The sequence below is a fragment of the Bombus pyrosoma genome, linkage group LG5 (assembly GCF_014825855.1).
Source record: "Bombus pyrosoma isolate SC7728 linkage group LG5, ASM1482585v1, whole genome shotgun sequence".
In the NCBI taxonomy this organism is placed as follows: Eukaryota; Metazoa; Arthropoda; class Insecta; order Hymenoptera; family Apidae; genus Bombus; species Bombus pyrosoma.
In genome coordinates this window covers 7,850,907-7,864,862 of record NC_057774.1, presented here as the reverse complement: position 1 = coordinate 7,864,862, position 13,956 = coordinate 7,850,907, and the positions used below count along the sequence as shown (strand labels likewise).

General features: G+C 40.0%; 1 long non-coding RNA gene across 2 annotated transcripts; it reads right to left on the bottom strand.

Annotated features, from left to right (window-relative positions):
• Positions 1-631: 631 nt before the first annotated feature.
• LOC122567835 lies at positions 632-6,962 on the bottom strand. 2 transcript variants are annotated; one of them, XR_006316912.1, is made up of 4 exons: positions 4,949-6,962; positions 4,787-4,842; positions 4,299-4,695; positions 632-4,217 (listed from the first exon to the last, which is right to left on the bottom strand). It is a non-coding gene; the product is annotated as an uncharacterized LOC122567835 (long non-coding RNA). The 2 variants fall into 2 exon arrangements; XR_006316911.1 differs by having other exon boundaries at positions 4,299-4,842.
• Between the last annotated feature and the right edge of the window lie 6,994 nt (positions 6,963-13,956).

Below are 13,956 nucleotides of genomic sequence, written 5' to 3'. Positions count from 1 at the left end.
AGTAGAACTATTGATTCTTAGCAAATGGAGGAAAAGAGAAGACAGGTTTCGTCTAACCGGCGACGAACGTCGTTGCGCGATCTAGTGACGCAGCCAGACGGAACGAATTATTCTAATTCGTTCTGTATTCGGACTGGCGCGTCTCTAGGAAACGGCCATTAGGCTTTTAGACGTGCCTAACCGGACCTAGACAATGGCTCAATTAGCGAAGGAGACCGACAACGAGCGCAATCATTCAAATACGTTTTCGCCCTCCTTCTTTCCCTACTTCCACAACTTCCGATCAAAGCTTCCGCTTGTGATTACTTCAAAAGACTATTGTTTGTCGATATTAAATTATTAAATTGATTACATTGCTATTGGCTACATAACCAATTCATACTTGACAGATGTTGCTACTTCACTGACATAACGACGATGCCGATAATGTGAAAATTAGATTGTTAAATCAATTGAATTGTTATTGACCATTTTCTACTTCGCCGACACAATTACAGCAACATACTAAGAATGATAAAATTGTTTTTCCTATTGTTAGCATGAAAAAATAAGAGAGGTTACCGTATACGGTCAATCGTAAAAACCTTCGCGAATCTTATAAAATTTTTATTATTATTTAAACAAAATTTTCGTTATCTTTTCTTGCTAAACTTAAATAAATTTCTGAACATATCGGTTACGTGATAAGATAACCACTATACCATACAGTGAATGAAAATGGCCTTCGTATACGAAGGTATATGAAGGAATAAGGTGTACGAAGACCTTCGTGAATGGCTATAAATAAATTTTCATACGTTTGTAATGTTTTCTTTTTCGTAATGAAACACCTGATAAAATATAATCTCAATATGAAGCCGTGTTGTTGCTACGGTATTGGTAAAATAAATAGTTTTCGCGCTACGGTGGGTAACTTATAAAATGGTGCCAACGTGTATATAATTGTAGCTTTGATTAATGATTTTACGTCTTACAAACGAGCAGAACATCATACTTATTAATATAAAGTCGATGCGATGCGTAACGAACGTATGCCTGAAACCGTGAAACGGCGCATCCGCAATATTCTGAATTAATTCTTCGCTTTAATTGTTGCTGTTTAATAATGCAGCGAGTTCTCTCTTTCTAACGTAGATCACGATATTATATAATTAATTACGGTTGTTACGAAGTGTGTACACCGACAACTTGTTATTAGATTCGACTTGTTCAACGCTCAAAGTCGAGGGACTCTGATGTTTCTGCTAACTAATTGTCATTAATTCTCACTTCCTTCGTCAATCTAACGACAGATTGGGGTGCTTCGATAGTTTATCTTATGGTGTTAATATTTCATTTCGATGACTACTTTTACATGTTATCCTGTAACTGTAAATATTAATTCTACATTTAATAGATAAGTACTAATTAACAAGAGTAGATTTAGATTACGTGTATAAAGCAGAATTCGTTTTACTGGAACAAGACTTTATTTAATACTCGAGTAACTACCACCTAACTAGTAACTAACACCTGCTGATTGAATCTACTAATGTGAACGTTAACTCTTATATAATATAATAAAATTATTCTCCTATGTTCAATGTCTAACGTAACAATCAGATTCAGATGAGTGATCTTCCATTGTATCAACATGTACTTTTATAGCCAAAAAGTACTAATTCATTGGCATGAAGTATCTCTCAGTCTCTAAGAAGTCTCTAAGATTTTAATTTCAAGTACCACAAACCTTCCAACTATTTATACCTGGTACAGAAAACAATACCAAAAACATTCTACACATTCATTTCATACAATACAAATATCGAAGCGAATTTAACCCTGCTGCGATACTGAAATTTTCATATTGCTATATTATCTTTATAATTTTAACAAAAAAGGGGATTTCTAATCTTTCAAGAGCACATTAAAAAGATCCTGCATTCCGGTGAGAAATGTTTCATATCTTGTTCAAGCCTGAGACATTTTCTAACGTTAAAAAGCTACAATTGCATCTTTCTGTGATCGTTAACGAACAAAGAGTATTCTACGTGTATTTTAGCCTTTTAAATACTGTAATAAACTGAGGAATTGTAATCCAAGTCTTGTTTCAAGGCCGCCAGGCTAAAATAAAACTATCTATCTATTTATGTAATGAGCCTCGTATTTTATTCCCTTAGACCTTTTCTTACAACCGAAAGAACGCAATAGAAATAGAATTTCAAGAGAAGGAAAGGAATGATTTTACAAGGAACAAACTGTCCTATTACGAGAGCACGCGTGGCCCCAAGCCAGAAGCTTGAATTTCCTGGATGGTGACTTTTTCCCTGCCGCGAACAAGGACGTAACAGAGATCTCACGTTTCGTGAATGGAGGGAACATCGAGGAGAAAAAGGCAAAAAGGGATATATACACGATAGTTTACGATGAACGAAACGAACGGAGCTCTCGGTCGATTCGTCACCGTCGACGACGACGGAGGAAGTGAACGGGTGGAGGGTTGGGGACAAGTTAAAGTATTAAGTAGCCGTCGCTGCGTCCGCTGTCAGTCTCCGCTCTAATTAATCGTAATTGACGGCCGCGCGAAGCCTCGCACATTGCTCGCAGCGTGTGCATCGTGCACTCCTTCTCTTTTTCTCTCCATCTCCTTGTCTCTCCTTGTTGGGCACCGTGTCGTGCTGCATAATCGTTCCGAACCTCCTCTTCCGTTCCTCACTCAAATCTGCTCCGCGAGCCAGACCACGGTCCTACACGTCTGTTTGATTTTTCCAGCATTTTTCGACGTTACACATCCAGCGCATCTTTGCTTAAGAGTTTTAGGATGGTCGTCGCTTCCAAAATTTTAATTGAGAAATGAATGTTGTGGCAATGCGAATACGATTTCAGGCCTGAACCAAATCCTTTTTCCTGTTCTTGTATAACAAGTATAAATTTGTTCAGTGTAGCAGACTGTTTTTGTTTCTAACTTCTAAGGTATTCTTTATGAATAACAAAAATTTGGGTCGTGAAAAGTAATCCGAATCAAACTCAATACAGCAGTTTTAATTGCTTGGCTGTGAAAGTCAAAGTTGAAAGCTGGATAATATTTAGTTTAAACCTAATCAGAATCTGACCCCTAGCTATAGTTTCCAATGGAACTGAAGCTAGTGATTGTGTTATCCTACGAATGAAATTAACCTGTTTTAATAGTTTTTGACTTGCTGAATCCATTTAAAGACTTTAATCTATTTAAGTTTGAGAATTTGGAAGGTTTTGATTCCTTAATATTTCTAAGTCTATGTATACCGCAAAATCAGAAGAGGATTTCTCCTGTAATATGTACAGAAATAGCTATATCTCTTGCCGAATTTAATTCTCTAATTGCTCGATTAAATATTAACAACTCCAAGAAAGTTATAACGCTCGAATAATTAGACCGATTACCTAGTGGTGGAATCAATTAATCTAGTTTCAGAAGTGGGACAAGGAACTAGCAACGAAGCCAGTACAGATACCAAAAACAATATTTCAATTACAAAACGCTTGCGAGTCAACGTCAATCTAATTTCGATGAAGAAATAGTTAATTGCTGCAAATGCAAGCGACTATTACTGGACGTCTGATGTTCGAGATTCCAACGGACGGGTGGATAGAGATAGAACAGAATTACGTAACTTTGTACCCAATTTGCATGATTAGTTCACCCATTTTTCTTCCTCGACTGACTGGTTCACACACGGTCCACGCGCTAGATACTGGATTCTCACGGTACGTACGCCAATTGGAGTCAACTCATCTAAATACTCGTACTGCCCACCATTTGACGAAGCTCGAGGAGGCCCATTATGTAACCAACGTGGTCAATTTTGCCCCGCATTCGCCAATTGTTCGTTCCTCGTTTCTCGGGCCTAACCGATTTGGAATTGTTTTCGTCAATCAACTAATATTATAATTTTTATGTTAAAGAGTTACGCACTATGGTATCCTAGCTGATGAAGACTGTTCACCCTGAACCGATTTGTAACTGTTTCCATTAATCGACATTATAATCCTTATAATAAAAAGTGATGGATATCTGAACTAATCTGGAACCGTTGCAAGCCTCACAGTAAAGAAACATAATGTTTGTTTGGTCATGATATTTTACCCGGAACACTGTTAATTTAACATGCTTCCCAATAGAAAATAGAATAGAATTCTTCAATGAAGAACATATATGGTAGAATGATTTTAAGTGATTTGTATTCCTCGTTATATATCTATAAATATAATTATATTGTTAAACCTTGAAAAATTTCAATATTTTCTATTATAAAATTGCATAGAATAGAGTGACCTACATATGGTACTTATATGTCGAGTAAAAGTAGAAGGAGTATAGCGCAACTTCTTTGAAAAATCCTCAACCTGTAAGCACCGCAATGAAACCGCGAAATCGTATTGTGCAATTGTTGGTTGCGAGCACGAGACGTGATTTTTTGGAGACGATCGGAGGCCGATAAACTACTAACTTCACTCGACATAACCCCCAAGACACAGAGTCAATTTATATCATATGTACACATCCAAACACCCCTTCGATCTTACCTGAATCACAATAAACCTATTCGAAATTAATTACATCAATTCTTAGTAAGATTCAATAAGCACAACTTCTAAAATACAAAGTCAACTTACACTATATGTACGCATCTAAACTCTCCGTCATTCTTACTCCAAACATTCCATCGATCTTACCTAAAATCACAATAAACCCATTCAAAATTAATACGCTCAATTTTTAATAAGACTCAGTAAACATAAACTCTAGAACACAAAGTCGACTTACACTATACGTACGCATTCAAATTCTCCGTCATCCTTACTCCAAACATTCCATCGATTCTACCCAAAATCACAACAAATCCATTTAGAATTAAAAAGATCAATTCCTAATAAGATTCAATAAACATAACCTCTAAAGCAGAAAGTCGATTTACACTATACGTACGCATCCAAACTCTTCGTCATTCTTACTCCAAATCACAATGAATCCGTCCAGAATCACACGATTAGAGAATAAAATCACCGTATCGACGAATCAAAGAAAAACTTACTACAGAAAAATGTTTTCTTAGTGGCACGCGTGCTCGATTATCACGTGTATTAACACACACCTGTGAAACGCGCTAACTGGCCCTCGCAAAGGTTAGTCGATTGCGCGCGCGCATTTCCTACAAAAGTTTGCTACGAGCTTCAACGTAATGATATGGTTTTCGGTTTCTGTATTGAAACACGATTCTCAGTGGGGTAGGTCAGCGTTATGGTGTGCGTACGTTGTGTGTTGGTGTATGTAGACAACACGGGAGGATCACACGCACACGCATCGACGCCGCGCGTCGAAAGCGGCGAACGCGCGCGTAATTTGTCGTAGGAAAACAACGTCCTTCAGCTGTCGCGTCGGTGATTCTGAATGGATCCCGCTGGTGACTGGAGGAGATTCCAGCTGTTCGTGCGTACACCAGACTCACAGCGTGAACGCCTTTTTCAAGATGCTGACTTTCTTTCATTCTTCCTTTGGAATTTGCTCTTTTAGCGGTGTATGGCAATTAAGATGGATGGAAAGTACTTCTTTGATAATTAAATGACTCGTAACAAAAACGGCGCTTGTTCGTGTTTGTCTTTTCCCAGGAAAGGACATAATGCGTCTAATTTCTGTTTTAATATATTTCAATTTTTTAAACAGGATATTCGTCGTATTACACAATTACTGCAGTCTGGAGTTATAGAATCACGAGTACAGTTATTTTTCTACAATTGCTTGACTTTCATTCAACGATAAATGTAAACATAGAAAATATGGTATTTCAGTGGCAAATAGTAAGTAAAATGAATGGAGTATACTTCTTCGTTAATTTTAACTGTTGGATTATTGCAGGTCTTGTAGTGTGATTTCTTGTTTTAAAATGTCGACTTCGCTCCATTTTCCTTTGAAATTGTGGTCCTTTCATAGGAACCAGTATCCACTGACGTTCTTATTCGCTACGATAGTTCGTCACGGATGAAGATATTAGGACGGTTAAAAATTCAGTTTTCCTAATTTCGATATTGAATCTCTCCGGCCGTAATCATATTACAAAGTTGTCCTTTCCACAGTACCGCTTGCAACGGTGAAGCTGTGGCTGTCCGCTGCACCGCTTAATTCCTGTCTAGAATTACAAGCAGCCAACGATCAACTCCATAGTCGCTCACCTGACACTGTAACTGGCATACTCTCTTACCTCTACGTGCACTAACATTTCATTATGTAAATCTTAAAAATACAACTTCAAAAATTACCAACTTCCCATTGAATTTCAAATAACACCATTGATATTAAAAGAAAAACATTATTTCCACAGTACCCTCGATGTGCGCTTATTACGCTACGTTTAACGTTTTACAAGAAGCGAGAAGAAAGTGGCGAAGTCGTAATCCAACATAATCCTACTGTGAAAAAAAGAGTGGAGGAAACGAGGAAGAGAAACAAGTTATCATAACGACGTTACGTTTACGTTGCCGCCGCCTAATCCCATGAATTCCACCCCAGGGGAAACAGGACGCGTGTCAACCCCCATAAAGTTCTGCCAGCGTGTTTCATTGGACGAACGACTGGCCAATCGTCTGCACGAAATTCCATGGTGTCATTGTACCGAAAAGGGGACGAGATCTCCGACATATGTTTGGTGGGCTAGAGATTCAAGGGGAATTTCTATGGGGCGATGAACGAAATTAGGGGTAGATCCAGCACGTTGTAGGTATACAACGGTATGGGGAATTAGGGGAATCGTATTTTTTGCGCCTGACGCTCTCAACCATTTATATAGAATTCTTCTACTTCTTTTTAAATTTCCATTTTAATGTTACGTATATCTTTATCGTCTCTCTTAACCAATTTTTAATTTCATCTGTGAAGAAAAATTGTTTGAAATGTTATTTTAATGATCCAAGTTACGCATGTTGCAGCTGTAGAACTATTAGAGTGATATTCCGAAATCATTATTAATACACGGAATTAACAATTGATCAAGTAAGAAACCAAACCAAGAGCAATTCCTTCGTATCTCTTATCTTATAAATCTTCCTTTATCCGTCGTTGCAATACCAACAAAGAAAGCAAATCTCATAAAAATCCAAACCCAAACATATCATTAGACAGTAATGATTCATTATCTTTCTTCAGTATATTAAGAAGTGTACAGTACCATTTTATAGAATTACGGTATTGTTTGATAATATCTCTTTCCTTAGAAATTTGTCTTTATTCACTACTGCAATTCCAACACCAGGCAAACCTTCCAAAATCTGCCTAATCACCCTGTCAAGGGGTATACACATTTATCGACGACATGGTCACAGTTTTCCACGGACCGGATCTCCGGTCGTTGAAACAGTTTACGGGTCCGCTGACATATCGCACCATCGGGTAGGCATTAGATCGGTCCCATGGCGGTCGACGGGCGCGCATTACCGCCGTATCTCTGTCGCGTGTCAGTCCAAGGAGAAATTCGATTCATAAACGTCAAACACGTGCTACGAGCTATTCCCAGTAGGCGGCCATCGTGTCGTCTATTGTGGTGTCGGTGACAATTTCTGACGACGTGGATAATAGCGAAAACCGTATAGAACGGAAGGCAGAGAGAAGAGGGAATTTCTATGACTATGAAAGATGGCGGGATATGGAAGCAGACGGCGTACATAGTTCGATAAACGCCTGCAGCCAAACGGTTCTATCTTCGATACGATCGGTAGTTACTTAGCACTTCTCTGACGCTCGTTCGATCGTTATCGCCGCTTGCGAACCGGCCCTGCCCCCCTCGTTGGCCCGTTAAATTTATTGCGGGCCCCTGCGGAAAAGAGGCTGACGGCCCATCTGCATCCCCCTTCCTCCTTCACCCCTTCCTCTTCCACGCCATTCCGCTGCAACTCTTCCCTTTCATCCCTAGCTGTAACGCGTTATGTATGTATAATACGAGACAATACGTCTGGGTTAAATGCGCAAAATGTACACGACACTAGTCCTGTAACAATAGAGGATAAATATGATACTTGTACGATACTTGTGTGATTAGAGAAACTTAGTAGAACGTTCGAATTTTTTTTTCTTTTTTAATTAAAATTCTTTGCTCTGATTTAAATTGGTTTGATTTAAATGTATAGGCACGATAATTGGTTCTGCAAGTATATCTGAATATCTGCTTGATTTTTTGCTTGAGTGTTAATTGTATTTTTAAGGATTTTAATAGGAACGTACCTTCATTCTTTTTAGTTATTAGACGAAGTTATAGTATGTTCTTGCTATTGGCAATTTCTTACGTATTTCGAAATTTGTTGTACATACGCGGAATGTATATAAAGCGTACTTGGGTAATTTAGATGCGATTTACAGGTATCGTTGGTTCGTTTTCGGTGAATTCGGGGGATCGAGGACAACCATTCTGGGAAGTTTAAAGTTTTTCGACCGCAAGACCACCGAGAGATTATTGCTGGACCGTCTGGACCATTTACATTTTTACATATTAACCGGGATGATCGTGACCATGGATAAGATAGCTGTTAGGTGCAGAGGAATGGAGATTTCGCGAGGGGCAATGCTAATTGAATGGAAATTAAATATTATAAAAATTCTGTACAAACTTCGCAGGGCTCTCTGCCGCTCTTACGATTAATTTTCGTCCAAACGAAATACTCCACTAAGAAATTATATAACTACAAAATTGCTAACTGTTAATAGTAGGCTGAGCCACAAAAAGCAAAAATTTATATTGCTTTAAATATTCGATACTATCTTCAGAAAAATAGTATTCGGCTCAAACCGTAAAATTTCTCGCATTTTTACAAAATTCGAAGATGTAACGTCAGATGGAACGATTTCTCGTCACTTTACGGAAATGAAATTTCTCCTGCCTTATTCTTTATTTTCCCCAATAATTTATGGAGGACGATTGACGAGCCGATCGAAAGAAAAGCAGGCAGACCTGTCGAGGTGCAATTATTCGCGAGATTCGGTTACGAGAAGCGACGTCACGCGCTAAGTCAGAACGGGAGAGCAACACGAGGGGGACCAGGAACGTCGACACTATGGAAGAGAGGGAGGATGTAAGGTGACACCTCTGGGACAGGTCTGGCTTCCCGTCAAGAGCCCGTCCGAGATAATCATATTCATAATTCGCGAGTTCGCGGAACGTGCACCCGCGTCGTGCAAGAAAAGGACACATTGTGGCGAAAGGTGACAGGCTATTTTTATTTTAACCCTAGAAAAATTCTCCCAGCTGTTCTCCTCTCCTCTGATCATTAACCGTTGAAAAAGCCGATAATGTAGGAAGATCGTCGCTAACCGTTCATTTTCTTCATGCAGAAAATTACACGTATAGGAACGTATGTACGTTATTTACGCTTTCTCTTTTTCTGCTCGAGGATCTTCCAGTTTGAAGATTTTAGAGTACGATGAGGATGGAAGGACAGATGTCCTGTAAGTTATGAAAAGATTGTAAATCGGTATCTTTGCTTGGAATCAAAAGCTGACGCTATTTTTGTCAACAGGATTCGATCACCTGTGGAATACAGTTCGAATTTATGAAGGATTTCTTCTCGGTCCGAATAACTTTGCTCGCGCATCAAAATAAATAAATAATACTTCTTTGGTTATCGTTAACCATCATCGATGACGGAAATTGTCTTTGGTTACGAGTAAATAATTGGCAACGAATTGTGTTTTAGTACCAGTTATCATTACAGGCGACGGGATTTCTTTCGGTTACCAATGACCATTATCGACGATGAATATTACTTTTTAATAAGCGATAAGCATCATCAAGGCGACGAAATATTTTCGCTTTGAAAATTTAGCATCTTACCAAAATCCCAAAATCAGCAAATCGGAGCTTCGATTTCAATATTCCTTGAAACGTCCTATCCAAAAAAAGAACCAACGTGACCATTAAATGTCAAAGTTTTACGTATGTAAAAGCCGGACGATAAGACAATGCTATTTTTCTTCAAAGAACAAGAAGACCAAAGAAAATGAGCGAAAACGAGACGAAGAACAGAAGGGAACACCAGGAAGGGAAGTAGTATAGAACGTTGAAAAGAGAAGAAGAGAACGAGAGAAAGAGATAAAAGAAGAGATGGGAGCATCGGGAGCAAGACGTCGACGGAGTGGCGGATTAGAGGCGGCTTCTCGGTGTATAGCGAGCGGTCCTATTGTCGGGCCGCATAATACGGTTATGATTTAGTTTTGGGTCGTGAGGATCGCGTTGAACGAATGAACGAACGGACCAAGTGGGGCCTGCTGTACATTCTGTCTCACTCTGTACGGTGGATGTTGGCGCTGGAGAGGGGCCCAGAGCTGTTGGTGTCGGGTTACGAACGGGGCCAGGGCCCCGCCTGGACATCCACACGTCCTCGTATCCGCGGACCCACACGCAGTCGGGCCCTTTAAGCGTGCCCATAACTGCGTGTACCGAGGGCCAGGATCACGCGTGTCCCTTCTCTAACATCCCTCCTCACTAGCCCTATCTTTACTCTTGTTCCATTTTTATATTCTTTTCTTTTGTGAAAAGTGGGCCATTTGGGTTTGTAGTTTTTGAGAATTTGCTTGTGCCAGATTTCAGACGTTATTTTTGATACTTTCTTTATTCAACCTCCTGTCCAGTTATATCTTCGTTTCATTTGGATGTTAACAGACGAATTAAAACCAGCTTAAATTTCATTTCTACGTTCCTAAATGATATATATTCGTTCATATAATATATTCACTATGATTCGTCGTCAAGAGATGATAGGATGCATAATTCTTCTCTACCAAACGCGTACCCAGTGTATCTTAACGACTCAGAAATGTTCCTTCCTTTAGCAGAGTTTCTCCGACGACACGTCTGATTAATTCAGAGAAATTCTTTCTCTATATCGTTCCATTCCTTCCGTATTTTCACCTCCACTGCCTACTTTCCTTGAAAACCCTCTACAACCCAACAATACTTCTCCAACCCTTGTTCCCGCTCCACGAGGTCGAAAAAACAAAAGGACCAGTTGATAGTCGGAATTAAGCGATCTGACAAATTGCCGGGCAAAGGGTAAAGACGACGATCGGCTCGAGACGCGAATCTAGATAACCAACACACCTCTACCATCCACCACCAAAAACAACACCAAGAGACCAACATCCTCAAACCTGCCCACCTACGATTTTCCAGAAAGATTCCCGGTTGGATCTTCTGGATATTCTATGAAGTCGCAGGTTTTTACAAAAGTGGAGGTGGAGGTGGTCGCGATTTATCTGGAACCTCGGGGACCGCTCTGGGACTTGGCTCGCGGTTAAAACGTCGGGGACGGAATTTAAATTTCACAAATTAGTCCGTCCATTACACCCTCGTTGTAATCGGGTCGGCTGATCTCGAAACGCTCGCCCCACCACGCTCCATGAGGTCGGTTCTTCCACCTCCTCTTTTCGTTCGTTCTTCCACCGAGGGACGAGGGAAGGCTACGTCCACACGAGGTGGACGCGGTTCCTGGAAAGCGTGGGTGCCTCTTCCAGGCAGACAGGATCAAGGATCTGGGCCCCCACAAATCATAACGCGGGTGCACCGCAGATCCCGCACCAAGATCCTCCAGTTCTTCTTCTTCTTCTTCTTCTTTCTTCTCGCTCCACTCTTCTTTTTCCGCGCTCTTCGCGCTCCCGTAACCGTGTTTTCTTTCGCGACCGATTGCCAACTCGTGAGTTTTTGTCGACTGTATAAGAAGCTGTCTTTGTAGAGATTAGATTCTGGAAAGAGATTTGGAGTCTTTTGTAGGTGTTGCTAGAGACTGATAGAGTATTTAGTTAATTAGATGAAATTTGGCGTTGTTTGGATATTTCGATGCTTGAGAACGTCGTATGTGTAAATTAACGAGGTCGGAGTGTTTTCAGCTGGACTTGGTTGCTCTCGATTGGTCTCTGTCAATTTAAAGAAACTTCTAAAGTTCTACGAGTAGGATTTATCTTTATACTTATCTGCAGATATCAAGAAACTCTTGAGAAGCGATTAGAGAAGAATAAAGAAAATCGTTGTATGGAAAAATTTCGGTCACAAGTGCTATCCTCCGGAGACTAATGTTTTATTTAGGAAATACAAGGTTTCTCAGATATTTTTATCGCAAGAAAGCTAAACGACCTAACAAACCTTTGTATATTGATTCAAAATCCACTGATACCTACATAAATCCCACATGATGACTTTTACAAGGAGGCTGTGTAAAACTGTTCTGTCGAGCCACAGCTAAGCATTTATCATAAAAAAGGGAACAAAACTCACCTATTTGAACAACATTTCCAATTCCAAACAAATCTATCTTCCTCGTAGAAGAGAACAAAAATCCGTCTATATCAACAAAATGTCCAATCCACAAAATTTATCATATAACATACACAAGACATACAATACAAAATTCACGGACTAATTTCTCCAACCCTTCGAAATATACAACAGATTTATCGAAGAAAAATGTTCTCTTGTCTCGACAGAATCCATAAAATCATCTACGTATAGCTAATTCCACATCTTCTTCAGGATTGTGTATATTAACGAGTACTGGATGTAGAAGGAAGAGGAGGTATCGCAGAGGGCTGGGAGGAATATATAGGTGGAGTAAGGGTGTTCGTGGCCGTTTCTAATGGGCAAGGATTTCCTTACACACAAAAGCCAGTGAAGAGAGTGACTGATCGTCGCGAGCACCGCGAATAAATTACGTGGCAGCCTATGCGGCTGCATAAATTAATTTCAGCCGGTCTGCCCATAAATATTCCCCCCTTCGAAATCGTTCTCTCCCACCTCGAAAGCGGTGCGCCGCTCGTCTAAACAGCGCCGTGCCAGGAGACGACGTTACCCCCTTTGTATCTCGTAATTTACGCCGATGTCCAGGTAAACGCCGATCTAAGCACGTTCGCCGCCTCCCTCAACCGGATAACGTCCATGGAATATCGATGGGCACTGATCGACGCGCATTGCCACTTACAGCGATCTTAATATGATTTATTTATTAAGATTCTAAACCTCCGTGGTTTTCGCGTTAAGCGAATTTTATGACATTTTACGATGCTGGCGTGTCGATGAATCGATTACGAGTACAAATCTTGTTGCATTTATGAGAAGGTTGAAGCTGGAAAAACGCATAAAACGCACATGATACGCAAAAGTGCTTGTACTATGTACAAAGCGTTGAAAGGATAGTTTGTCTTAATGTTTAATAGGTGAAGTAATTCTCTGTCTTCCTAGTTATGTTGATGAGAATGTGAAGAGAATTTGTGAATTCTTTTAGCTTCTTCCTCCTTCTACTTTCGCGATCTTCTTTTTAGAAAATTCATGCCTGAGAATTCTTCTTTTATTACACCTTGAAGAAAAGAGAAGAAACGATATATATTAATATCGGATATTTTTCCAACAGCCTGGAAAATCTCCCACAATCTAAACTCTATCAAAGTGGAACAAGGATGTTTTCTAAAAATCTTCATTCGCTGTTACAAACTCTCCGCGTATGCTACGTATCCCACTCACCTATTTCATATCTTTGTATCTTCAAACTTCCATCGTTAAATCAAAGAACGTATCTATCTATAAGAACATATCCGGAATTATCGTCAGATATGTAATAGCCCCAATCGATCCGATCGAATATCAGGGGCAATCCTCATCGATGGACGCGTATACTGGATGTAATTTTCATGAGAAACACCATAGAGAAGAGAGCATCGTTAATTTTGGCGTAACGATTCGCAGGGTAGCGCAGCGTTCAAGCTATTGTTAGCGGACAGATGCGGCGTATGGGGGCCGGTGGTACATTGCGATTCACCTTGGTCGTTCGTGCTTGAATGCGCCGTCATTATCGACGCGTAATGATTGTATTGTAACGCCGTCAAACTTATTATCCGCTTTATGCCGACAACGTTCGCCATTTACACGCCTGTAAAAAGATTCTACTCTCTTCTCTCGACCCCTCTTTCAA